Raw genomic sequence first — 27,194 nt, 5'->3', positions numbered from 1 at the left:
TGAAACTGTCCGGGATCATTAAAATGAAGGATGATGTAGTTCATACATAGTTACGCAGGGTTTGAGTCGTCACGCCACGGAAGTTGGCAGTTCTTTTCTATTTTTATTCGCGTATTTTATCGCAATCCATTTTTAACAAGGGTCTGGAATAGGTTGTTTGAAATTGCCCTACATCATCAAAGTGAAGCACAATACAGTTCATGCGATATTAGGAAGGGTTTAAGTCATCATTTTGCTGACTGTGAATTTGTTTATAAAATAAAGGCCTCCGAACTTCACAATTTTTGCCTTCTTTACCTTCTAGAAAACTGGCTCCACTTACAAACTTTTATGTCGGCAGCTACTTGTCAGATCCAGTCGATTCTTTTTTTATCTTAATCAGAAAGGAGTGTTCTATTATAGGAATACTCTTTAAATAACAAAATTAGGTTTGTACACATGAAAATAACAAATAAATTATCATTTAATTCTTCACAGTAGAATGCAGCAGGTGCTACAAAAAAAGAAACTCGATTAGATGGAGTTGCTTCCATTAAAATTGCAAATACAATCGTACAAAAAAAAATTGAATTTGTCGTATTCTCCAGGATACAGTAATAAAAATATCTTGAGCTCAGTGGTTTCAATGCGAAATGTCGTTGGTCCCAAATCCGGGTGCGAAACTCCCAAGAAATCCCGATAGAAATAATACCGGGAATAAGGTTGAGGGTTTTACCGCGGGTGTTAAAAAGCCGATTGTTTTCCGGGGGAATTCCGGGGGGGGGGGGGTTGAAACGTCGGGAGAGTGGCCATGTTAAAGAATCCAGCGTAGTATCGATCGCGCGGATTAATGGTGGCCGAGGTCGCGTTACACCTGCGAGTTTCCCGAAACACGTGTCCCCTAAATACGCGGGCTTCCGGCAATTTCGCGTTTTCCTCTATCGTTCCCGAGCTCTTTCGTTTCCCGACGACTCTCAACGAGAGGGGAACACTCCGCGGCACGCCTCCGGACATACCAGAGGGTTGTTCGTGCAGAGGCTACAGAAAAGATGAAATCCACCCCCACCCCATGCCCCGACTTGGTAGTCACTCTCCTTCATCCGCCTCTTTCCGTTTTTCCCCGCTCTTTCTTCTCTCCTCATTTTTATGCTTCTCTCTCTCTCTCTCTCTTCTCTCGCCGCTTCTCTCTTTCTCCTCTGTTTCTTTCACGTCTCTCTTCACCGTCTCGATGGTTGTCGCGACGACGGGGGTAGCTATCCGTCCTCTTTGTCAATTAGAAAACGGCGTGCTCTCCCGACGAAGACAGCGTTCTCTCGCACGACTATCCAATTCGTTCGAATAATTCTCTTTCCGGGGAAAACGTCGGGAACATTAACCCACTTTTCACGCTCCGCGAGCGCGCCGGGCTCCCGCGACCCACTGGCGGAAATCAGCTCGAGCGCGAAGACGAGATGCATTTATTGGGGCCACGAATCGAAAATCTCCCCGGAATTGGTTCGGATTTCATATCTCCGGCCCCGGCTCTCGATCCCACGGAACACACCACCGTGACCAATCTCCTCGTAAAGACCACGCTCCGGACCGTTATTCTCGTAAAGACCGCTGCGCCGAAAAATAATGGGGCCCCGCGGTACGACGTGATCGCTGTTTAGGGACGGCACTGGACATATTACATCTTTCTAATGCGTGCACAAAATTATACCTGTTCTTTAGATGCTGTTCTTGCGTTAAGCTGCATTAATAATCGTACTTATCGTGTTGAAGAAATTAAATGGGGGAAACGTATGTACACAGTGGCCACGTGAAGGCGTCTATTATTCGCAGGGTGAAATTCAGGATGGCTAATTTTGCTTATTTTATAAATATTCTAGCTGGATGATTGAGAACTTCATTTCACCCTTGTGTGAGAATACTTTTATGAGATAATGAGTTGATAATGTTAAGGAAACGAGTAATGTCACTCAACATCGGACATTTTCGGAATATGCTAAAATATTTGATCTCTCGAAGAAACAATAAATAAAATGCAAATTTTATGTTTGCGCGCAATAATCGAAAAATTTGCTGGACCATCTGATATCACAATGTTCAGGCGTCCTCGTCATAATTTTTCTGAAAAGCTGGTTCCCCGAGGCTCAAACCATTTCGTCCGTATAACGTGTTCCAAGAAAAGCAAGAGAATTGCGGCCGCCTCTTCGTCGACAATACTTCAAACGCGCAGTTCAGGGGTGGACAGAGGGTTAATAAAATGCCAGTGTCCGTCGTCGGTTGAATTATCCGTATTTTGGTGGTCAGTGGAGCCCGTCGCGAGGAAAAGGAATTATCCAGCAAGTTTCTTTCGGAACCGCGTCAGCGAAACAGCCCGAAACGTCTCTTGGCTCGATATTGTCCCGGAAATTAGTTTCGGCTACATCGGAATCGGCCCAATAAGAAGAAAAAGGAGCTGTCTCCCTCTACGTCCATCTATCCGTGTATGTGTCTGTCTATGCTGGTCGTGTGTGGGCGGATGGAAAGGGTGAGAAACGTAAACGAAGCGGCGTCTCGGTCCCGGTGAGACGTAGGATGAGGGCGAAGAAGGCGGGAGATAGTAAAGAGGTGAGATACTTGAAGAAATCGTGCTCGGAACACACGGAGTTTCCGTCTTGTTTCGGCGCACAGCCAGCACTCGAAGAAGAGACGACGACACTGGAGGAAAAATAAAAGGCAGACTCCTCTCCTCGGGCCAGGTCACCCTTTTCCTTTTTAGCCCCGGCATTTCATTCTGCTCGGTTCCACCTTGCCTCCTCGCAGCCTACTTACCCCTCCGCGCCTCGCGTTCTGTCGCTGTCACCGTTTTCGGAATTATTAAAGGGGCAAACACCCTTCGAATCCACCCTTCCTCGCCCCTTTTCCCTTTTGCTCGCCCGCCAATCTTCAGGCCGGTCCACCGTGACAGAAAAGCTGATCTTTCTTTTATTCCAAATTAAACGACGCTCTGCGAAATTATAGGAGCGAGCGGAAAGCCTCCGTTGTTACGCATTCGATTTCGTTCCGCGGGGAAACTATTTTTCCTATTCAACATTCGAGAATCGTATGCTACTGTTTAGGTAGTACAATTCTGTCGCTAATCAATTCGAATCTTTGATTTCAGACGTTCCAGCCTTTCACAATAATGACGAGCAGCAAGCGATGTGCTCCAGAAAGCGAGGAGCTAACATTTAATCGTGTTGTAACATTTTGGCTCGGAAAAATTAGGACAAGAAGCTATAAGTTACAAGTATATACCTCGAAAAAATTACAATTTTTCATTCTGTATTCATGTCTGAAACAAATTCCCACTGTGTCATGCACCTGAGGGTGGTCAAACGTAACCCCCGACCACTAAGCAATCTTGCTCGAGATTGACTGCCTCATCTCATGTCAAATTTATTAGTATATCGAGAACATCGAAGCAGTTTCCCGGATTCGACGTCGGTTTCTCGCGCTCGGTTACCCGCGAATCTTTGCGAAACGGTGAAAAAGGTATACGTAATTTCGATTATTTCGCGAGAGAGGGAGAGAGAGAGAGAGAGAGAGAGAGAGAGAGAGAGAGAGAGAGAGATATGGTCGAGATCAAACGGCGTTGAACGACGCGTAGCTGGCGCCGCAGCCGCACACCGCTCGAGAAAGTTGTATCGAGTTCGAGCAAAACTTTCACCGGATATTCTATATTTCACACTCCGCTGCTCGAATTTCAAAGTTCGGTAACCAAGCCATTATTACTGGCGAACGGGAGTTCGGTCCGACCGTGGTAAACATGATTTACCATATTCGACGTGCCGGCTAACGAAATAAAGGATATTCGATTTCACGGCAGAAACTCGAATAATAAGGCGGAGTCCGCGGGATAAAAGCGCAGAAATTCAACTTATATGCCCGCCGGACGGTATAGTTCTTTCCTGTGTAAGCTGCGGGTATCACTATGTCATTCGAACCGCTGACGAAGGGAGCTACGATGCCAGAGGGATACCCTGCGTCGCTATCATTTTTGCGAATGGGCACCACTTGCGACCCGGAAACCTACCCGCAAGAATTCTGCCGGAAATCCTTTAACCCGCCATCGATCCCGTCTTGATTAAAAACGGCATCCCGAAATGCATTGCTGCGCTGCGCTCGTTAAATCGCGCGGATTCCGCTGGCAAATGCAATTTTTGTAAGCGGCAACCTAGAATTTTATTTTCCGCATGAATTGCCGCACGTTAGATGCACTGCGGAGGCAGTGGAATTATGTGAGAGCTTTCGTCTTTCGTTTCGGACAGCTTTGGAAATTTTATCAGTCCCAAACGCATACTAATCTGCAATCTAATAATACTGGAACTTAAAATGTTAGTCATAGTGGGAGAAAAAATTGAAAATTGTCAATTGCGAGCTTCTTGATCAATATTTCAAATTACATGATCATTTCTGCTGGACTTGTACAGTGAATTCTCGATATATGTCAACAACACGGGTCTCACGGGGTATACTCCGCTGTAGTCGAGATAATTCCGCGACGTTTATCATCCAGGCCTTGGCGACATATATAGAGAAATCACTGTAATCGACAAGAAAATTATTGAAAATTATTCCCTCGTGAAAAATAAATCATTAATATCATATTTAAAAAATATAAATTTCAGTTCCGTTTAAGCACAGACGCGAGCAGAAGAGTTTAATCTACGTTCTAGGTATAATGAAGTTAACGCCAGTTTTCATGTATATTGAAACGAATCTCACTCGAGGTTCCGGATACTAAAAATGAAATATATATACCGCTACAGAGGAAACGTTTAAGGTTCAGTAAAAGAGAATGAACCGAACCCCGCAGAGTCCAACAGTAGAATAACATTGGCAGTAGTTTTTTCGACTCAAAGAAGGAACATCGAATTCGCTTCAGCGCGTTCCTTGTCGGACCGCTTATTCGCCGCTTTCGACCCACGAAAAAGCTGCTCTCCCTGCACGTTCAAAGTGCTACGCGATCATCTTCGTAGACCAATGTGAATCCAAATATTATTCGGTCTATAATGTTGTAGTGTGCGTGAATATACAGAATAAGATCGGACAAATATATATAGAATTTCGATCTCCCGGTATCTTTCAATTTCGAAAACAGCTCGTGTTTCCTCGCGTAACTGCGAATCGGAAGATGTTACAGGAAGAACAACGGTGTTCTGGAAATTGGAAACAGTTTCTAAATAATGCGCTAGGTCGTTGTGGTAGGGAACAGGGAAAAGATGGAAGTATGGAAACAGCCGATATCCTTCGATTGAGAAAAATGTCTTTCATTTGTTAGTAAAGCTGCGAGTCGAGAAATGTTCGAGAATGTAGAACGGTGTTCTGGAAATTGGGAATCTATTATAAATAATGCGTTCTTTAGTAAGCGAAGACGGAAAAGAATCAATATATTACAATTTCGACATCGTCTTTCATTTGCTAGGGAAAATTGTGAATCGAAAAACGTTCAGGAATGAAGAACGATATTCTGGGAACTGAGAACAGTCTGTAAATAATGCAGCCTTGCGACGGAGAACAAGAATAATGTGAAGAAAAGGACGGAAATAACCAATATTTCACAATTTCGACATGTTTCATTTGCTAGGAAAATTGTGAGTCGAAAATATACAAAAGCGAGGAACAACAATTCCGAAACCGGAAAAACTTACTGAATAATGCGCTATTGTAACAGAGAAAATGGAAACTACGAAGGGAAATGTGAACAGAGCCAATATCTTCTAATTTTGCAAATGTTTTTCAATTGTTAGCAAAACTGTGGACTGAGAAATGTTCAACAGCAACGTACAGTGTTCTGGAAACTGGAAAGGATCCCTAAACAATGCGCCTTCACAACAGGGAACAAGAAAAAGCTGAAGAGAAGAATTGAGGGGGGTAATATCTTCCAATTTCGAAATCGTCTTTCATTCTCCAGGAAATCTACGAACTAAAAAATCTTTAACAATGAAGAGCAATATCCTGGAGTCAGAAACAGTCTCCAAATAATGCGCCTTTGCAAGAGGGAACAAGACAAGATGAATAGAAGAATAGAAGAAGCCAATATATTTCAATTTCAAAATAGTCTTTCCTTCTCCAGCAAAGCTAGGAATCAAACAAATATTTCAGGATTCAGAGGAGTGAAGCCAGAAACAGTCCCTAAAATAATATGCATTTATAACACGGAAAAGATGGCGGGCGCCAATATCTTGCAATTTCGAAATCGCCTTTGATTTTCCAGGAAATCTCTTAAACGAGAAATGTTTAACAATGAAGAACAGTGTGGTGAAACCGGAATCTACGTATCCCGGTGAAAGTAGGGGCCGGAGACCGTTCGAGAATGAGGCACGGTGTCGTGGAAACGGGGAACAGTCCCTAAATAATGCGAAAGAAAGGAAAGAAGGGAATCGCGTTCGCGTCTCGAACCGACGTCGGAAGAAAGTCGATAAAATGTAGGAACGTAGGGTAGTCTAGGGAGTGTAGTTTCGAAGGGAATGGAAGGGACTGGAAGGGAAGGGTGAGCGCGCGTGCGAGCGTACGAACTGCGAAAGCTGCTCGGTGTAGCATATGCGTCGGGACGAGACGGGACTCACGAAAATTTTATTTCGTGATCGGTGCTATCGTCTCGATTGCTTTTATTCGAGGCGATTCGCAGCCGCTGGTATCGCGTCGCTCTCTCTCTCTCTCTCTCTCTCTCTCTCTGTTTTTCTCTTTCTCTTTGCGCGTTTCCCTTTTATTCTTTTCTCTTTCTGTTCTTTGCTCGTTGGCCCCCGACGGCCACGTGCGCGTGGATACATCCACGAGGTGCATCCGCGGTGTGCATCGGTGCTCGGTGCTCGTAAACAGTTTCAGCTTTGCCCCGTTCGATTGCCGCGCCGGCTCTGCTAATCCTCGGCGCCAATGCCGGCTTTCCTAAACATTCTTCCCCGTTGAACGACGCCTCGATCGATACCATCGAACTAAAGAGCTATTCGTCAAACAAAAACGATACCCGTCCGCCGTTTCACTCGATTTTCCATTCGCTCTGTTTTATCGTTGCACGCCGGATTGCCGTTCGTCGAGTGTTCGAAACGTCATTCAGATTCGATCTCGCGCCGATGGAAACCGGACCGACGCGACGCCGAGCCTATGCAGCGTCCACAAACGGCCTCACTTCCAACCCTGTATCATGCCATCACCGCTCTCTAACCTTTCCGATGCGATAGTAACGATGATTTTGACCAGTCGTCAAAATTTAGAACTGTTTCTTAATTAGACTGCGGATCTTTGTGAAAAGGAAAAATTGTTTTTGTATCGATTACAAGCATGAAGAACCAAGTAAGGAATTCTTTTCTGCTTTCAATGATTTTAAGGAGCCGAGATTGAAACATTCATAATCTCAAATGTTTGTAATTTGTTCACTGCTGTAAATTACATAATGCATACCGCATTAAATTTCAGTTCATAACTTTGGTAGAGCAAGGTATACCTGTTGTGACAATGGTTTGCGATTGTCTTGCGTTCTATGTATATCTCTTTTATTTTGTGTTGCAATGCGATTTAAGTACCTCAAATTAACCGCGATTATCCAAAGACCACCGATGCAATGGAACTTATTATTAATCTTGAGCGAATTCTGCTCTCATACGGCAGACATATAGCTCTCTCGAAATAAAAATTAGAGGTTCCTTCGGCTTAACGTGAAGCACGCTTCGTGACGTTGATTATGGCACACGGTATCGCGGCGAGAGAGTGAACCCTCGGTCTTTTTCACCAGCCAGATTCGCTACACCCAATTTTCCGCCATGTTTTCGTGTAGCCAAAGCTCAAACGGAACCTCAATTTTTGTAACGAGTTTCAGCAATTCGCACGGGTTGTTAAACTACATAGTTTCCCGTGAATGCTGTCAAAGGATTAAGAAACTAACAATTCGGTCGCAGGAGTACGCAGTTCGTGGTCCTGACGTTGGCTGGTAAACTCAATTCGGAAAAATTCTTTGTCTGCAAATTTGCTCTTGGAAGTCGAACTTTTCTTGTGTGACCCGGTTAAAACTATTGATTACAACAATTCTAAAGAATTCGTGATACAATTAGATTAAGAATGGTCCTGAGAGGACAGTAGGATAGGAAGAATTCACAAGTTACACGTTCCACATTGTATGCACCAGATTATTGAATCAGTAGAAAAGGCGCGCAATGATCAGACACACCGTAGCTTAAATGCTACGCTTAAACTACTGCAGATGAACTATTATACACAAGTGTGCATTTAGTATATTCTGATGAATGGTATACTAATCGGGCAGCCTCTGACAACTAGAAAGAAAGCAACAATGTGTTATAAATAACAAATAGGACGACAATTATACAGTAATTAAATAACAAACGTACATTCGTGAAACGTTTCTAGAACTGGATACAACTTCATTCTAGTGAAGTTCTTTATATAGCCCCATTCGTTCCATATTTGGCAATGGTAATTAGATCTGTAGTTGTCACATTCACTAATAATTATGTTTTCTTTGAAAAATCGTTCACATTACTTGCTGCGTACGCAAATGAAAGAACGACGTACAGGGCGTAACACAGTTTCAGAAATACGAAAAAGTCTGTCAAATTGTTACAAGTGAAGGACAAGGCTTAACAAGAGAGTCGGATTGGTTTGACAACTAGGCTCCAAATGAAATATAAAAATTCTTCTACGTACAGGAACAAAATTCGAATACACAGCAGTCATCTAGAACACACTCAGGCATCGAGCACAATTTCCCAAGGTAAGATTCTCCAAGACGAAACTTTCCGCTGCAACATTTCTGGCAGTTCCAGCCAGTAGTGTAGTCGCGGGATTTCGGAAACACAGTGTATACCGTCGGATCGATATGCAGAGAGTACGGTGGCGAAAGTAGCGGGCTGTATGGCCGCGTGCCGAACAAAGAGCGCGTTTTCAAAGCAGCGAGAAAATCGAATGACTGTGATGGTTGCGGTACCGAGCGCTCCCCCCAAAAAAAAAACTGTGCAACTGCTGCGATGCTTCGTACACGTAACCGCTCCGACTTCTAACTGGAAACTCGCCTAAACGAGGACCAGCGATGGTAAACGACGACAGTAACGCGTCTCTTCGTTGAGAACCGAAACTCGCGTAGCAGGTGAATAGGTGAAAAGCCGCGTATTCGGAGCGTTGAACGGTGCGCAATTACCGGTCGCTTTGCGAGCCATCGGTTTCATTCTGCGACTAATATTTCGCGAAAACGGGTGTTCGATGCATCGACCAGTCCCGCGGAGTACGAGACCAGCTATCCGTTTCTCACGCCGTTGAATACATATTATAGGAGGAGATGCCGGCTCTCCGATACACTGTGCCAGACGAACAACCGACACGAGAGAGAAAGAGAGAGAGTTAGGGAGACAGTAAAGAGAGTCGGTAGCGAGAGAGCGAGAGGGGGTGAAGTGTCGGTGTATCGCGAGTGAAATTCCAGACCCGGCTGCTGCGTGCACCAACTCGCCCATTATACCGGCATTGTTCCGTCCTGTTCAGACTGGAACAGGGGCTGGCATTCCCGACGATTTCCTATGGGATCCTCGATACCCCTTCATTTTCCGCGTCTGCCTGCCAGCTAGCCTGCCTTCTGTATCGGCGTCTCTCGCCGCCTTTCCCTCCACCGTAAATAGCCGTAGCAACCGACTTCTTTCTTTTTTTCTGTTTTTTTTTTGTTTTTATTCTTGACAACTTACACGCATTCCGACCGCTGGCCAGCTGGCTCGCAAACTACGACAAATATTTGCGCGCGGGCCGGGCTCGGGCTCTGTGGAATGCTCACGATCGCCAAAGAGGAAATTAGTTTCTCGTCGCTTTGCTCTCTGTCCATTCCGCGGAGGTTCAAACTATATTATTCGTCGGAGCGAGAAAGACAGAGAGAGGGGGGGGGGGGAAGTGGCAGCGGGACCGAGAGCTCGGTTTATCGCAGTGGAACGTAAAACGCGACCGCAGAGAGCCAACGATCGAATTCTTTCGGACGTAACCGCAGGGACCGAACAAAGCGGTCGTAACTCGGCGTGGAACGCGACCCGACGACCGCTCGTTCGCATCGCCGATAGAACAACCAGCCACTTGGTCGGCTGTTTTCCTCGTCGTTTCGGAGGTGTTCGCGACCGGCCGACGACGTTCCGAGATTCGCGGATTGTTAGGCCGCGTACGAAGCTCTTGCAGGAAACAAGCAAAGCGGATTAGAGTGGAGAGAAATAGAGACCGGGGCTCCTTTTCGATCGCTCGGAGTGAGAAGCTTTGTGAAAAACTAAACGGCCGTTGCGGCGGAAGCCACGGGAAACGTCGAGTGTGAAATAACGCGTGAAAGAGGCGTAGGCGGGAACGAGACGAACGAAAGTGAAAGAGGAACGGATCCGGGGGCCGGGGCACGGACGGATCAAAGAGAAAGATGCACGAGGAACGGAGTAGAGGGTAAAACGGGACGTCAAATTGGTGGCGTACCCGAGAAAATTGCGTTTCGTCGATAATATCGGGGCGAGTTGATAACGGAGTGGCGGCGCAGGGTAAACGACCCCCTGCTACCCACCTGACACCCTTCTCTCTCTCTCTCTCTCTCTCTCTCTCTTCTGCGAACGAGTCTCTGCGAGGCGGGTGTCTCGTGTGCACGTGTACGCTGATGTATGCGCCGACGTGCAAGCCTGCTTTGCATTTTTACGGCGCACGTATAGAACGAAACGGTATAAAGCGATCTCTTCGTTCCGTGCGAGCGTGTACGAGCGGGCAAACCCGCGCCGCTCCGCTCTGCTTCGTGCCGCGTCCTGATGTGTAGTGTACGCGCACTGTAACGCGGTCGGTCGCGTGTTCCACGGGAATCGAGGAAAATATCTACTCTAGGCCAATGGAATTTCCCCTTTCACTCTCTCTCTCTCTTTCTCTAGCTCACTCTATCTTTCTTTCTCTCGCTTTCGAGCCATGCTTCACCGGCAATGCTCCGGCCGCATTTATCAATAGACGATACTTATTTTCGACAGGACACGTGGCGACGGATACTAGCCACTAAACGCGCGAGCACGACACGCCAGACCAGCAGCGCATCGATCTACAACGCACAATGGGACGAAACGATTTAATGGCGATCAAAAATCTGTATAGTATTTTTCCACGATAGTGTTTTGTACACTATCACGTCCAAATTTATGTACGTGATACGATCGATATACATATTATTACACTGGAGATATTTCTACGAAATAAAAATTGGATATCTGAAAATGCTGTTTACTATATCGTAATACAATTAAATCTTTCTTAAGTAACATCAATTTCTTTTTTTTTTTTACTAATCTACAATTTTACGAACATCGATTTTTGATCGGTTCGTTTCGTCTCATTGTACGACATCGGTCAAGACGACGACGCGACGACTTCGCCCGCATCGATCCGCCATTGGAAAATGAGTTATCGCTCCACATTGTGTGTACCCATCGTGTCCCGCGATTCCATGATCGATGCACCGCGAATTTATCAATACCCCGTCAAAGCCGCATTTTTACCATTCTTCTCTCCCCCTCGAAATGGAAAAAGTTCGCAAGATGCCTTGAACCCCGAGGAACAAGCTGCTAGAGGGATGTAGTTAAAGGGCCGAAGGGTAGCCCGTTGCTCGCCTGCGATTTACGGGTGATCCCTTCCTTGCTTGCCTCAGCCTTCAATGGACCCTCGAATATTCGAGGGATGTTTACAGGTTTAGGAAAGTTGCGGAGTAAAGTGCTGGAGCAGAAGAGGAGCAGAAATGAGAGTGGGTTGTAACGAACAATGTGTTTCGACCGGGACGAACTGCTCTCAGACGTCGGACTTCGAATTTGTTTATAAAATACAGGCAGAAGTTGACGGTTCGTGTCTATTTTTACTCACAGATTTTTATCGGAATCCATGTTCAACAAGGCTCTGGGACAGACTATTTGAAACTTTTCTGAACCATCAAAATGAAGCATGACGAAGTCTATACAAAATTAGGAAGAGTCTAAGTCACCTCTTTGCTGTATTATTTTAAAAAATACATACTCCTGAACTTTAAAACTTTTGTCTCCAAAATATGCTTAAGAAACAGGAAGTGCCGAAGAATTTTTATCTCTGAAACTTCTGGTCAGATCGAACTGAATCTTTCTTCGTTGCAACCAGGAAAGTATGGGCAGCCATGAGACTATTTTATCCATCTACGAAATTACGTTTACAATACCGAAAACTAACAAATCCATTACCACTGCAAAGTACAAATTTCCGACGGTCTCAAATTCATCTGCAACAGCGCGAATTTAACACTAGGTTTACGGGACCCGTCAAAATGACGGGTTCTAATATTTTTAATTTACGATTATTGAGATTGTAAAGATCCATCTACGTGAAATTACTCAACAAACTTATTCCCTTAGGTATATATTATTTTAAAAATGGCTGAAAACTTGGACAGACACATTCTTCTTATTCCTTATAAAGCAATGTAAAATACTCACTTTTAATGCTCCGTAAACCTAGTGTTAAACAAAGTTCAAATAGTCTATTTACAGAGAAAATCACAGTGCGGTACAGTAATAGAGGGAAGAAACCCGGGAGAATCTTGCGTGGAATTATCCCACGAACGACCAAAGTAGTTCCGAGAGACAAGACGGGAACGATTGCGGGTCAGTAACAGTAGCAAATATCTAATCGTCGTGTATCTGCATTCCCGGATATTCGGAAGCGGGGATCCGGGGTGGTCGGTGGCCGGTTTTATGCGCCGATTCTGCGGCTTTTATTTCTTCTGGGCGTTTTGTCGTTCCCTTTTTCCGACGGTGCACCTTGTTGCGGTGGATATTCCGGCGGCCACCCTTCGCTCTGCCGCATCCCTCGAACAAAACCCTGCTTCCGTTGTCGTGCTATACCGTGTGCCGTAGTGCCGTGCCCGAATCCGCTCGACCCGGCTCCGCAACAGCCCCAGAATTCCCTGCATCCCTGCCGCGCCACCGGAACCTCCGGCTTTGCTGCGAGCAGCGGTGCGGCGTTCTCTCGTTGTCTCTGTGCGTTCAGTCTTGGCTAGACTTTCGCAGGACCCCCGGCACGGCACCGCGAGGGGTGACGGTCGTGCTTTTGTTTCGAATTAACATTAGGAGGTTTCCACGTCAGGGAATTTATGCGGTCGCACGAATAAGCTCCAGCCCGGTACCTCCGCTGCCTTGTCACCCTGTGGAAACAACGAATTCACCGCGCCGGAGAGTCAGTTTGCGCTGCAGTGTGCTGCGCGCACTCCAAAAAAATCCCCCAAAGTCTTCGTCGCAATTACCAAATCTTGCTGATTACGTACACGAACTGTGAAAAATGTCATGGGACTTCGGATCTTTCTAACACGAGAATTCTCTGTATTCCCGATCGAGGAGATTTAATCGAGTTCACTTTCATATCCGGACCGTGTACTCGCTCACGTCCCATCCGCACCGTAGACTCGGTGTGTTTGACGAATGTAACGAAAAATTCATATTGTCACGCGCACGCACCCGCGGAATTTACGGCCGACTATAAATCTTTGCTTATTCCAAATTATACTCCATAACTTTCATTACCTTCCGCGCGATGATGAATTGTTCGAGAGGCGTTACACCGGTACGTATTACCTGTGACAAATTACACGCTACCCTGTCTCTCAAAATTAGCGGACGTTTCCGTTCGCCGCGGAACAATCATCCGGAGCTGATCCGAAAAATCATGGAAGCTGTTCCCCTCCTCGGGAATAACTTTTCAGGCGTCAGACGTCTTCCTCGTCGCTGCGGGCCATTCGTTTCCTGCGTCGTTCCATTCTTCGGATATCAAGAGTAGTATGCGACGTCTGACCCATCGCGGGGTCGTTCCACCGTCTACGATCTTCGACGAGCGATCCGGGGCCGATGTTCGTTTATTCGTTTAGTCGAACTACTGGGATGGTCGCGAAATTTTGTTTTCCCTCGACTCTCTCATTGGCGTATCACAATATGTTACCGAAAAGTCTGTCGGCTTTGTGGCAATTTCGACCGCCTCTGTTCCTTGCCAGATGAAAAATCCAGGGACGGGGATGCGAAGCTTTTTTTCCTCCGAGCCTGGGAGCGTTAGCCCCTGTCGGAGGCCGGAGCAGTCAATTTTTCTGGGAGTCCAAAACTGGGATATTGCGGAATGTCTGTTGCGCATCGATGCATTGCATTCGACATGATTTCGCCGGTACCTTTGTCAGAGCCCGCGCCGCCCCGTAACTCCCCCGCCCGGGAAACATTTCGCGAAATATCGCGGAACGAGGTCAAACTGGATATAACTAGGAGAGAGGAAGCCGAATCGTTCCGAGCGAGTCGAAGAGCCCCGCGCAGGATCGCACACATGGTCTACAAGACCCAGCGATCAAAGGCACTTAATAGCCCGGATTGCATTTAGCTTCGTGCTCGAGAGAACCCCGGCTGCGCCGACGCTCCCCGCTAGAGCGAGTAATACCTAGACGGAATAAATATCCGTTGTGATCCTCGAGAACGAAACAAGAGAGCCCACCGCGCCGGATCGAGATTTCGGACAGGACGCGAGGACGCTCGTGCATTCTTTATGCAACAAGGCCGGCGTAACAGATGCACGGATCGAAAAACGGATCCGGCTGCCTCAAGTGGACCCGCAGAAATTACAACGAGCGCTTTGTTCGCGTCCGGTGTGCACAACGGGAGAACATCGGGGTTTTTTTTTGTTTTGCCCGAATGACGGACGTCCCGAATATACACTCTGCAAATTTGGTGCGGAAATCTGCAAGATTGAGGAAGATTTTACATTTTCCGTGGCTTAAGATAGAAGAAAACAGTTCAATTTGCTCACTGATCTATTTCCGAGACAATGACTTTACCTTGCTTGTTGTACTACAGGCTGTTCGACTAGGTTATGTACGCAACGTACACCTTTGCTGGTCAGATTGCCGCATTTTAGACAGATTTTTAATTGCTAATAACTAAAAACTGAAGGCGAAATCGCATTTTTTGTACTCTTCATTTTCATATAACATTGTCATGGAGAACCACCCCTTAAATTTTATCCCACCTGTAGTCGAATATCCTGTATATCAAATCATCTAATTTCCAGATATTTTAGTCGTTTTCGTCCCATATCAATTTGATATAGGGGAATGTAGCCTAATTTGGACCACTATGACATCCAAAGATTGCTGAAGTCTATGCGATTTTGGATAGTCATCTTGTTATACGTAGATATAGACGAGGTTAATGCAATCGTGTTTGTGAACAAACGCCTCGTGGTTACATTGAGAGAAGAGTTATTTGTTTGACTAAGTAGAAAATTAATTATTCCGACATGAAAGTGAAAGCCGTTAATTCATCTAAACGTAAGTAATTACAAGTCTTATTATATCATCACATTCATCTATAATTTGTAGTTACAATTTTGAAAGGTTATGTTAGACTTAGGTTTCTGTACAATATCAAACATTAAACATTAAACATTTGTTCCAATTGTCGTTAAGAAAGCTAATGGTCCAATTTAGAAAACTAGCGGTTCAATTTAGGAAACCGGTTTCCTTATTTGGACCGATGACACGATTTTTTTAAATTCATTTTTCACGGTTATAAATGTTTTTTAAAATTTAATAGATGGTATTATGTTGAAGTTACACTTAGTGAGTTTCTTTTCTACTACCTAATTTTTATTGACACTTCTTATGTATCTCTATATACTGAAACATATAAACTTGGTCCAAATTAGGCTACCTTTCCCTACTGTAATCGCTAACAACCATTTCAGCATCTATTTCGATAAGAATTGCACCAAAAATGGATTGTTAAATTTGGCTGAAATTTTCTGCCGTACTGCTGAATAGCCACGAGAAGAAACATTTGAATTTGCTCAAAACATTTGTTAAAAAAAAAAAAAAAATAGTGGAAGAGCGTCTGCTTTTGAAGGCGTAGCTGCGTGGCGGCCTAATGGATGCGTGTCCTATAAATCGATCCCGGAAATTGCGTGCAGTGTCGATTCACGCACCGTCGGGCATTAATTCTGCATTTCAACGTGCAATTTTCCAAACCACTCTCCTCGTCGCCGCGTTTTCGAGCGCGGAAGCTCGCGCGGCTCAGCTCTAGGGCAAACAGTATGCGCGCCGTCGATTCCGAGGAGGGTTCCGCGCGAAAAGGCGAAAACCAGTCGATACAGAGGAACGAGAAGGGTCGGGGGGGGTGGAGTGACAACGGGAACGTGCGGGACGGAGAGGACAGCGGGGGACAAAAGGGGTAGCCGGCGAATCTCATCCCAGTTTCCGGGGAAGTCGGCGAAGCGACAATGCAAGGGGCCACGAAAGAAAGGGGAGAAGGGAAAATGCAGAAAACCAAGGGTAGGAAGTTGGCAATATCGTCCAGGAGGATCCCGATTTTGTACGGTGACGCGACACCGTAGGCAATCTTGGAAGCTGGTTCGCGTTGACGAGAACTTTGCCGTCCGGTTCATCGGCCACAAAGGATCGAATCTTTCTCGCGCGCGAGATCCGAGATTGCAGGGAGAAAAGGATTCACCGAGGGAGCGGAAACCTTTCTCGGAAAGCCGATGCACTAGCCTAGCCTCTGTAATCGCGATGCGATTGTTTGCCAGCTCCGTATTTAACTCTGCCGAGTCCGTGACTCCTGTTTTATCATTTCTGTCCTCGTACTCCCTCGAAATCTGCCTCTTAACTCTGGGCCGTCTGTACGAAACCTTCCTGAAACTTCGAACTGAGGTATGATGCATCTCATACAAAATTGAGGAGGGTTTAAGTCATCACTTTGCTAACTTACACTCTGTTTATGAAATACACACCTCAGAAGTTCACAATTTCTGCCCACGTTTTATCCAGTACTGTTTCTCAAAAGACGCTGGGTCAGACTGTTTGAAACAATCCTAGATCATCAAAATCGAGTATGATGCAACTAATACAAAATTGAGGAGTGTTTAAGTCACCACTTTGCCGATTTCGAATTTGTTCCTAAACTATAGACCAAATTTGACAACACCGCTCGTGCTCGACTGAAAGAAAGTAGAACGCCGTCGTCGGATCAAAAATAGGCTGCACTCCTGAATTTTCCTATCGGGAACCATCAGTTCTATCGAGTTGTGTCTTTTTTCGTCGCAATTGGGAGAGTATAATTTGCTATAAAGATATTTTTGTGCATTCCAAATGAATTTTGCAGCACATATTTCGAAAGAATGAAAACCGACGAGGCACTTCTAACTCCGGGCCGGAGGTGGATCGAAGCGGCTACCAAAAGACAAAGAGCATGTTTCATGTCCGAAGCGATACATATTTCTAAAGAGAGGTAGTGAGAGATAGAGATAGAGAGAGAGAGACGGATAGCGAGTACGCGTGCGTTACAGAGATAAAGCTCTCGCTAAAAAGCAGCGGCGCGCGAGACGAACGCTCGAATGTGTAGTTCGGATTTGCGGATAGCGGAATGCGAGAAAAGGGCGTAGCGTGGAAACGTAGGTGAGGCAGGAGGCGGCGCGGCAATCGAGCAAGCCAACAGTCATAATCGCAGCTTAGAATGCATGGAATAATTGCGCGCGTGCATTGCGCCGTAGGCGGCTTAAACGCTGCGGCAATCATAAAATATAATTTCTTCTGGCCGGCTTATTACGCCCGGGCTGTCCCCCTCCTCCCCCGGTTCCGCCGCGTTCCGATTCGCCTTTTCTTCTCTTTTTTCTCGCGTTCTCTCCCCACCGATTCCTCTTTTTTTCTCTCTCTTCTTTTCGTTGCCAAGGCAGGTTTTGCCATTAGGTAGTTTGCGCCGTGGCGAAACTGGCGAAATACCGTGGAAAAAAGACCGAACAGCGGCCGCAGAAACGTGTGCAAGAGCTACGTGTACGCGGCTTCCTGTTCCTCGTCGCGCCAGCACCGTATAAACCATGGATAAACGGTGCTCGAGCCCTTCTTCCCGCTGTTTTTCAGCCGACGCTTCTTAACGAACCCTTTTTACGCCGACCAACAATCGCCGCCAGCCAGCCAAACGCGCTTATCGCTCGCACATGCCACTTCCGATTGTCTCTTTAACCCTTCCGTCAATGTGCGAAACTTTCTGCGACGTTCAATGATATTTCACAATTTCCATGCATACTTTCTTCCACTAAATTTACATCGAATTCTGATCATCCAAGGAAACAGAAATCTGTAGGAATTTTCAAAAACTCGCTCGACACATCCTTCAGAAATAGCTACACAAAAAATTCCTAGCATAATGCTTCACTCAATTTTCCTTCACACTATAAACCAGACGTTTATGCTCCGTTTATAGCACATTTTAAAGGGACACATCTTGCAACGTAAACAGAAAGAAATCAAACGCTTTACGATATCTAAAAAGCTGAGGAACAACATTTTTTACACTTTACTTGCTAGCAGTATCCTTTACAGTCGCAGACGATTACCCGAGGATTTAATAAATTGTTCAATCAGCAATTTCGTTCACGAACCAACAAGTCATCATGAACGACATAATTAATTCTTTTGAGATCACAAAAATGAGAATGATTATGCTGCTTTTAGAGACAGCCATCAAGAAGACTAGACGAATTAAAACATGTGCAGATACGTACCAGATATATAGTCGATTGTAATTATACGACAGACGCTTAAAATGTACGAAATGGTATATTTAGACCACAGAATCGTACAATATTACCGACGAAAATTCCATACGATTTTACACGACGAATAGCGTGGAAAATGTACAATATTTCAGGAGCAAAAGTGAAGTCGATTCGCACAAAGTGGCTCGCAAAAGTGTTCGTTCACAGCGATAAAGTTTATAGAATCTAATTTCATTTTACTCTTTCACCGGACCCTTTAGGTAAAATAATTACGCTCTCTGAGTAAAACAAAGTTGTTGAACCTACGAATTTTAAAGAACTTTATTTTAATTAGACACGTTAATTGTACAATGTACAATTTTACTTGCAATTAGATGCACGTAATTTTACTCGGTTCTACAATGTATAATTTTACATACAATTAGACGCACATATCAAATTAAAGGCGCACTATAAAATCGGTAGAATTGAATGCTGTGGGTTTGATACAATATAATGGGTTCGATTTGTGCTAATTAATTGCCAATTTGGGCATTGCTTGACAATTAGGTTCATATACGTTTCTATAAAATTAGAGACACACTAAATAATCAGTAGAGTTACTGTGGGTTTGATACGGTATTATGGGCTCGATATTTGTGAATTGCCAATTTGGACATTGCAAGCGAATCAGGTCCACCTACATTTCTATAAATAATAGATGCACGCTAAAAAAATCAGTAGAATTACTGTGGGTTGATACAGAATAAATGGGTTCGATCTTTGCGAATTACTTGCCAATTTGCCGGGAAATAATCGGCGGGCTAGTTCGGGCGAGCGGCGAGGCTTAAATGTATTGCCATTTGCATCGATTGGCGGGATAATTTGGAAGTTTGGGCGACGGTAGTGGCTCCTAATTGCAGGTATAAGCGGCCGGGGGCTGAATAGGAAGAGGAACGTGAATCTTTACGATGGTCGTGACAATTTGCCAGTCGGTGTGGCCGGTTTGTTGACCCAGCGGAACTGCTATCTTAACGGGACAGGCCGGGCCGGGTCGGGCCGAGGAGCGCCTGGCTCTGTTCGGCAAATTTTATCAATTTCGCTATTTCCTGGCTCTGGTCCAGAGATCCGGACGAGGACCGACGAGGCGCCCCTCTATTTTTCTCGTCCCCTGGAACCAGATATATCGAGCTAAGAGTTTCCTCGCGCTTTCACGGCTATCCGATTCCCCGGAATTACGTCGACTGCGATCGAGATATCGTTTTATGCGCATGCAGAGACATTTCTAGAACTTCACAGATTCGTGTCGATCTTTTTCCCAAATTTGATTTTCATCTGCTTATTCGAGCTTGTAGCGAATAATCCCCGACGCGACATGGCGATTCGATCGAACGCAATCAAGGAACCGTGATTTCTAACGCTAATTTAGACCTATTCTTTCCGCGCGTTTCGAAGCGTTATCCAGAAAGACATCCAACGAATCCGAGCCACCCACACGCAATACATTCCTGGGGCCGAACTGGGTCGCGCTGCGACACGATTTTAGATCCCCGACAGATAAGAGATCGAGCTTTTATGGTTTGCGTGCGCAATAGAAATAACTGCAGGGACGCAGTCCTAGTCCTCGACGCCGTTCTAACGGCGCTGAAACGACGCTCATCGAAAATCCATATCCAGACCGAATCCCTCGTGTTCCATTCTAAATATTTAATCGAACGTTCCGACGTCGAGGCTCGAAAAACAAGGGGAGACGCGGCCGATGACGTGCAACAGTATACAGGGTGTTCCGCAATCACCAGCGAAACATAACAATTCTTCGTCAGAAAATAAATCGTAGGTCCGGTACCGAGTTCGAAAAATTTTCGAGAGAACTCTTCGCTGCGTCCGCAGTGATTGGAAAATCATCTATGAAATCTCCTATACGGGAACGACGATCAATAGTGATCAAAAGTTCACGATAATCTTTGAATCTTACAAGTGTCTGCATTTTCAATAAAACTCTTTTCAACTTCTGCATTATTGAATTCTTTTGAATCTAAGAATTATAGGAGCTATGTAGAAGGCGCATTTTGGGCTTCCCAGTTCCATAATTGTGCATTGTGGCTATCTTTAACTGGTGTTACTTTGTTATTCACTCGGGTGTAATCAGTAGATTAATTTAATGCTTAAACATTTATCACCAGAACGTACAGATGCAGTTTAAAATAGAATAGAATAGTAGATTGAAAGTATTTAAAAACGACGAGATATTATTACCAACTTACTGTTAATGAAAGAAATTTCGGTCTGCCCTCTGTTTGCAATCGATGCAGAAGAAGCGCAGTCTAACGATCGTTTATCTGAAGTTGTGCCGTTCCACCAAGACCGTTACGAAAACAATTTTGCTCGAAGATGAATGTAACAGCGAAAAGTTTCGGAGCTCGTCTTAATTTTCCCAGGAGATCCAGTGTCTTCAAATTGACACCACGAAAAATCTCTGAATATAGTGAATTCTCGATATTTGTCAACAACACGGGTCTTGGCAGCGTCATGTATCGTCCAGGAGACATACCCGAGCCGTGATATGTTTACACTCCTCGACGCCCGAGGCCTCCCGAGCTTCCTGGCTCCTTACGCGCTATACCCCGCGGTAGTGGGGATAATTCCGCGACGTTTATCATCCAGGCCTTGGCGACATATATATATATACACTGTATCTCGTGACAGAACGAGCTGCGAAGCCTGGCGTATTCGTGCATCGATTCCAGCGAAAAGAGGGGTCGGAATCGACAATATACTGTCTTCCGCATCAAAGCCAACAGTCGATCGTAAATCGACGATATCGTGGGACACGTGGAACCTTCGTAAGAGTCGTCGGTCGTCTGTTTAACCGAGCCCTCGAGATTTATAGAGATTATCGCGGCTCGAATTGGATTCGGACGTTGGTGAACGTTAGTCACCTTGGAGAATATTGTAGGCTGGCAAGTGGATCGAGAGCTGGCTAACGCGATGGAGTACGTGAAATCTCGTGGATCGAATTAACGATCGCGAAATGGATTTCGCGATTCGGTTACCTTCTGTGGATCGGTGTACTCTGTGTGTCGAAGAGCTGGTTGGACACAGAGCGATCCACAGTGCCGTTTTAGAAGTTCGAGACCTTAATTCCTACGTAGAAATGGATATAAGTTCATAATATAGGGTTATGAATGAGACACTCTATTAGAATGATTGTTTAGAGTGACTGTGGACGCGACATCGTGGCGCAAACGTGTTTCGGACCGGCGTGAAAGGGAGTCTGTTTGGGCCGAAGTGTGAAAGAAAAAGTGTTTGGGTCTCGGTGACAAGAGTAAAGTGTTTAGGGGCGCCAAGCGCAGGGCGTACGTGACTGTTTGGGGTTTCCGAATGGATGTGAAACTGATAGAGAGAGAATGAGAGTGCAAGAGAGGAAGAATGAAAGTGGGACTTGGATAAAAGGGACGAATGCGAGGGATGTAGAGTCAGACAGTCAGTAGAACGAGAGTCGCGAGCGAATGCGTTGAGTATCGAGTTATTAAGAGAGAAATGAAAGGACTATAGCGAAATCGGTTGTGAGATCACTCCACCCGGTACGTCACACCTAAGACGTAGGAGTTTCCATTAAAATATTCTTACAATTATGATATTTAGAACAAGAATTCCATAACTTAATTCTGATTACATCTTTCAGGTCTAAATGGGTTGATAAGTTAAACTCTTCTAGAATAAAATTAGTGTCTCAAGACGGATGAAGATCTGTCACCCGCGTATGACCGGCATGACAGTGAACGATGCTAAAGAAGTTTTGAGATGAAATTCCAGAGGGTGTACAGGTACCCAGTTATTGACATTAGGGTTAAACAGAATCCTTAAATATATGGCCGCGACAGAGTATATTGATTCGGGACCGCTAAATCCTGACGTAGGAACACGGTAGGGCTCGCGGGCGATCAGAGAGCGAAGGAGAGAATGGGCTATGATTGAGGGAACAGTGGGCGAGCCATCGCAGAGTATAACTCGCGTCGCAGCATTCGCAGCACTCAGAGAGAGAGAGAGAGAGAGAGAGAGAGAGACAGAGTGATGGCCGTGTGTCTCGTGCGGGTGCGGGTCCGGTCCGGGCTGGCTGGTCGGGGTTCGTTCGCTCGAACCGATCACCGGGCATATTAACGAACGCACTCGGGCTCATAAATCATAGAGACGCGGTGGAACAGCCAATCGGATGGCCCAGTTAGGTGCCAGCAGCCAATCGGAGTCTCGGTCGAGCGGACGCGCGCGTCGAACGAATCCCACGCCCCGGAAATTACGTGTCCGACTCTAAACTCCGATGATTGATGAGCCGGTTGCAGGCTACCGGTGGAAATAGTGTGCACTCGCCTCTCCGTATCTCTTTCCCTTCCTATTCCTCCGTGCACTCCCCCCTCTCGGTCCGCTCGCCGCCCTTTTCCACAACCCTCCTCGTCCTCGCGCGCAGCACGGCACACCGTTCCTTACCACCCTCAACTACGTACGATTTGTTCGCCGCGCTGCGAAACCGGCCCCGAGAACTCGCACACGTTCGCCTCATACTTTTCCTGCGCCCCCCTTCTTCTCTCGTTCTACGCCGTTTCTCCTTTCCGATGCTTTTCCTTGTCCCTTCGTCACTGTCAGCGCAGCCGGCGAGCAGCCACCAACTTCGACGCGCCGGAAACCGTGAAACCGATCGTTCCCTCGCCTCTCTCTCTCTCTCTCTCTCTCTCTCTCTCTCTCTCTCTCTCTCTCTCTCTCTCTCTCTCTCTCGTCTCGCAGCAAAACGTTCGTCGAACTCGTCTACCGCTCGCCGCTCGACGCTAAAAGTGAAAACTCTGCGGCCAGACGCGTTTTAAAATTTCATACCGCGGTTTTGTTTCCGCCACAGCACGCTTCGACTCGCTGCTACAAATACGCCGCTGCTGTGCGTCGCGCGTGCACGTGCCAGCTTGTCAGATCAAAGCGAAACGCAGAGTTTCGCGTGCGTTTCTACAGCCACCGGGTGAAAGCGAACGGTAACGGGGATGGGGGTCGCGGATGAGAGCTGCGGATTCTTCAATCGACGCGATGCCTGGACTGTTCAAACACTGTCACACCGCGACAAACTAGTTCTTGGACGTCTGTGCATCGGGCGCTGTTTTCACCGTGTGCTTTTTAAGGATATTGAGCGAAAAAGGTCTGGGAGAATTGCGGTTTGTAGGCGTTTGACTGGGTTTGAGATGCTTGGGGTGCCTCTATGTTGGCTGCGATATTGTAAACATGCACGACAAAGAAATACAATTTTATTTCGAATTCCGTTCGAAGTTTTCGTCAGTCTCGTTCAAACATCATCAAACAGCGCCTGATTCCCATGTACTATCACTGACATTAATTCGTCGAACGAGTCCAACATACTTATCCCCCAACATAAACTAATCAATACAAAGAGCTCGATTCTTATGTGCAAGTAGCGTACACACTTGAGCAAACAGAGCACAACAACAAGCAGTCAACATCTTCAACAAATACACCAACGATTCACAACAACTCTCGCATTACATACATCAAAGTTTCTCGATCCTTGTATTTATTTAATGTACAACTCTACTACGAATAAATGACTCGTTCAAATATCGTCAAACACTACGAACAATTCGAACGAGCTCAGTTATATTTCTGAGAGGCAGAAATCGTGAGCGAGGTTTCCCGGATCAGCAATCACGAGGTGCTGTAACAGTCACAATTTTTCCCAGCCCGGGAAATTGTTTGACTGTGTCAGCGCTAATTCTGGATTTCATCTCGAGGAAAATCCAACGAGAGCTGCGAGTCACGGGGTAGAGAGTGTCCCTCGAGGATCGAGGATCGAGCTCCCCGGGCTCTCGAGCGATCGAGATAGAGTATGTAGCGAGAACCACCCGGGTAAGGCCGGGAAAACTGGGATCCTAATATTCATCCCCCGCGCGCACGCGAGACAGTGGGAAAAGCGGAAGCAGCGCTCGCGGAAAAACCGGGCGCGGCAGAGTCGCAGGGATTTAGAAAATCCGGAATTCAGCGTGGCTCGAGAGCGTAAAAACGCCCGGAGCCGGATGATTCTTTGAATTTATTTTTCGGCGTGGCGTTAAGCTACTACCGGGGAGGAGGGATATCCTGTGCGAAGCGGTGCGGTGCGGAGCGGTGCGGAGCCGCGCGGAGCGGAGAACCGAAAGTAAACGCTTAAGAGACGAAAGAAAAGGAAAAAGATCGCGGCGCTCTGTTCCCGTTGATAACGAACAGCGGAGAGCGATAGGCCGGGGGATCGAACGGCAGAGACGGCAGATAAAAGCGAATGGAAGGAAGAGAAAACTTGAGAGAAGCCTGGCGCACTCGAAATGATTGAAAGACCGAAGAAATTGAATTCTCGCATTCGATCGTGCCAGCTCGGGTCCTCTAATTGAACGACTCCTCTTCCCCTTGTTCCTCCGTCCCTTTTCAGTTGTCAGTCCTTCTCCCTCACTCTTTTTCTGTCTTTCCCGCGGTCTTTCTCTCTTCTTCGCGAGCTTTCTCCGTCTGCATCTCAATCTTGCTCGTGGACACACACGCTCGCGCTCTCGCGTAAGAACGCGATCTCTCAATCTTTCTTTCTTCCTTTCTTTCTCTCTCTCTCTCTCTCTCTCTCTCTCTCTTTCTATACCTGCTTCTCTAGACTCCTTTCTCTCCACCCTCTCTCTCTCTCTCTCTCTCCCTACCCCTCCTTCTCTCGACTCCTTTCTCTCCACCCTCGCTGCCCAGGTTTCCCGATCTATGGCACGCCACTCATCTCCCGACTCGCTTAAACGATTTTCCTACTTCTCTATCCTGTAGCCGGCCTTTCTCTCGGCCAATCGCTCGTTTATCATCGGCGTTTAAACGACAAACGAATTAGCGCCGTCAAAGACGAACGCGCCTCGACGTCCGAGAAACGGATCGAGGGAAACGTAATCGGAGCGTTTAGCTCGCGCCACTGCAAGAACCACGAGAAATTCGCGATTACCTCGAGAGCCGGACGGTTTTGCGATCGCTGTTTATCTACTACGAAGAGGGAAATAGGCTTGAACTGGTTGGAGACTCGAAAATAAATTTTGGAAAGCGACATCAGAGAGAAAAATTCTAGTTGAGAATAATATTTACCCTCAGCACTCGAATGGCGACTGCAAGGCGCCACTAAAAGTTGCTGTATCCTTGTTCAAAATATTTGTTACATTACTAAATTTGTTTTTATTTAATAAATTAGTAAACATTTCAGTATTGTACTAGTAAATTGCACCATTTTCGTATGTACAACATGGAAAAAAATGTATAGAAGGGAAATATTCTAGGTCGGAAGAAATGTTTCGTTTTGGAGTTAAAACAGCTTCGAGTGCAAAGGGTGAAATAGTCCCTTTTTTCAATTGTTTCGAATGAGCATTTGAGAAAATTCGCATTATTGTTATGAATATACCATCTCTTTGCTTTTCATCTTTATTCGCGTCATAAATGGTACTGTATCAGAACTGTCACATAATTTAATTATATACGACTAACAAAATTATCGGAGAAAATTAATAAAATATCGTGGTCAAGAAAGGGTTGAAAGACGAACGTCGCCATATTGACGCCATCAAGCTCAGGTATTCAGTTCCTAATAGAGCTAGTACCTTATATTATTATAAGGTATATTATTATATAGTACTATTATTTCCTGAGCCGCCGCGCTGCCCCCTATGCATAGGGTCAGATTATACTAGGCAGGTGAGACGCTGGGGGTCTAAATTCTGTCGGCAGAATTTGGTTACCCTGTTTTTGTATCTAGTGTTTATAGACCCTCTGCGTCTGACCTGCCTAATTGGGTAATTTTTGTTTACCCGGGTATCTCACGGGTAACCCGGGTATCCGGGTATCTCATAAGTGACAGCTCTAGTTCCCAATTTGCGAGCCAGTAATTTAATTACTAACATAACACAAGATTGATGCCCATTTTGTCCGAATATTTGCAAAGTTGACACATGATCTGGTTCTTTGGATCCACGTGTGATTTTTCGATAAATCCTGGTTCGCAAAGATTTAGGGAGGTTTTGAAGAGTGTCGACGGGATGGTAGAAAACGCGTCGGCCGTTGATTCGCGGGTTCTGTCGAGCCTCTGTCTCGCAAATATACGGTCGGCGGTGCCCGGTTTGAAATGAGTGTGTACCGATCTCATTGATCAAAAAATTGCCGCAACGCCGACAATTGGATTCAAGCCAGAGCCCCGGTTGTAAATAATGAACGTCCATTGTTTCCGCGTTTATAGAGGCCCCGGCGAATACATCTGCGACGATATTGGCCGTTAAGTAAAAGCTAAAAGTCCAATTGCCGCGTCGAAAATTGCACTCTCCGGCCCATCGAAAAAAAAAAAGAAAAAAAATTCACCGACCATCGACAGGCTAACATCCGTGGCGTCGAAAAAGAGAGATCGTGGGATCGAGAGAGTGGGAGGGAGGGGGGGGGAGAGAAGAGAACAGAAGCGACGGGGCGGTCATCGGCTAATAAATAGCTACGGTATGCAAATAGAGTGGGGGCGTTCGATCGTCTGAATTTTAATTTCTCGAAATTCGAAATTAAATTCGCTGCGAGGCAAGCCGAGGCCAGGCGAGGTGAGGCGAGTTCCAGCGAGATCGTTGTACAGCACACGACGGCCGATAAATCGTTGATAAACCTTTGCGTCCGGGCGATATTGCCGTTGC

General features: G+C 45.9%; 1 protein-coding gene across 2 annotated transcripts in view; it reads right to left on the bottom strand.

Moving 5' to 3' along the window:
- Nucleotides 1-27,194, bottom strand: part of Lar (tyrosine-protein phosphatase Lar) — a 447,011-nt gene that overhangs the window by 366,556 nt on the left and 53,261 nt on the right. The gene's annotated exons all lie outside the window — the stretch shown is intronic.

The sequence above is a fragment of the Halictus rubicundus genome, chromosome 1 (genome assembly GCF_050948215.1).
Source record: "Halictus rubicundus isolate RS-2024b chromosome 1, iyHalRubi1_principal, whole genome shotgun sequence".
In the NCBI taxonomy this organism is placed as follows: domain Eukaryota; kingdom Metazoa; phylum Arthropoda; class Insecta; order Hymenoptera; family Halictidae; genus Halictus; species Halictus rubicundus.
The sequence above is the reverse complement of the archived record's forward strand: the minus strand, read 5'-3'. Positions and strand labels throughout refer to the sequence as shown.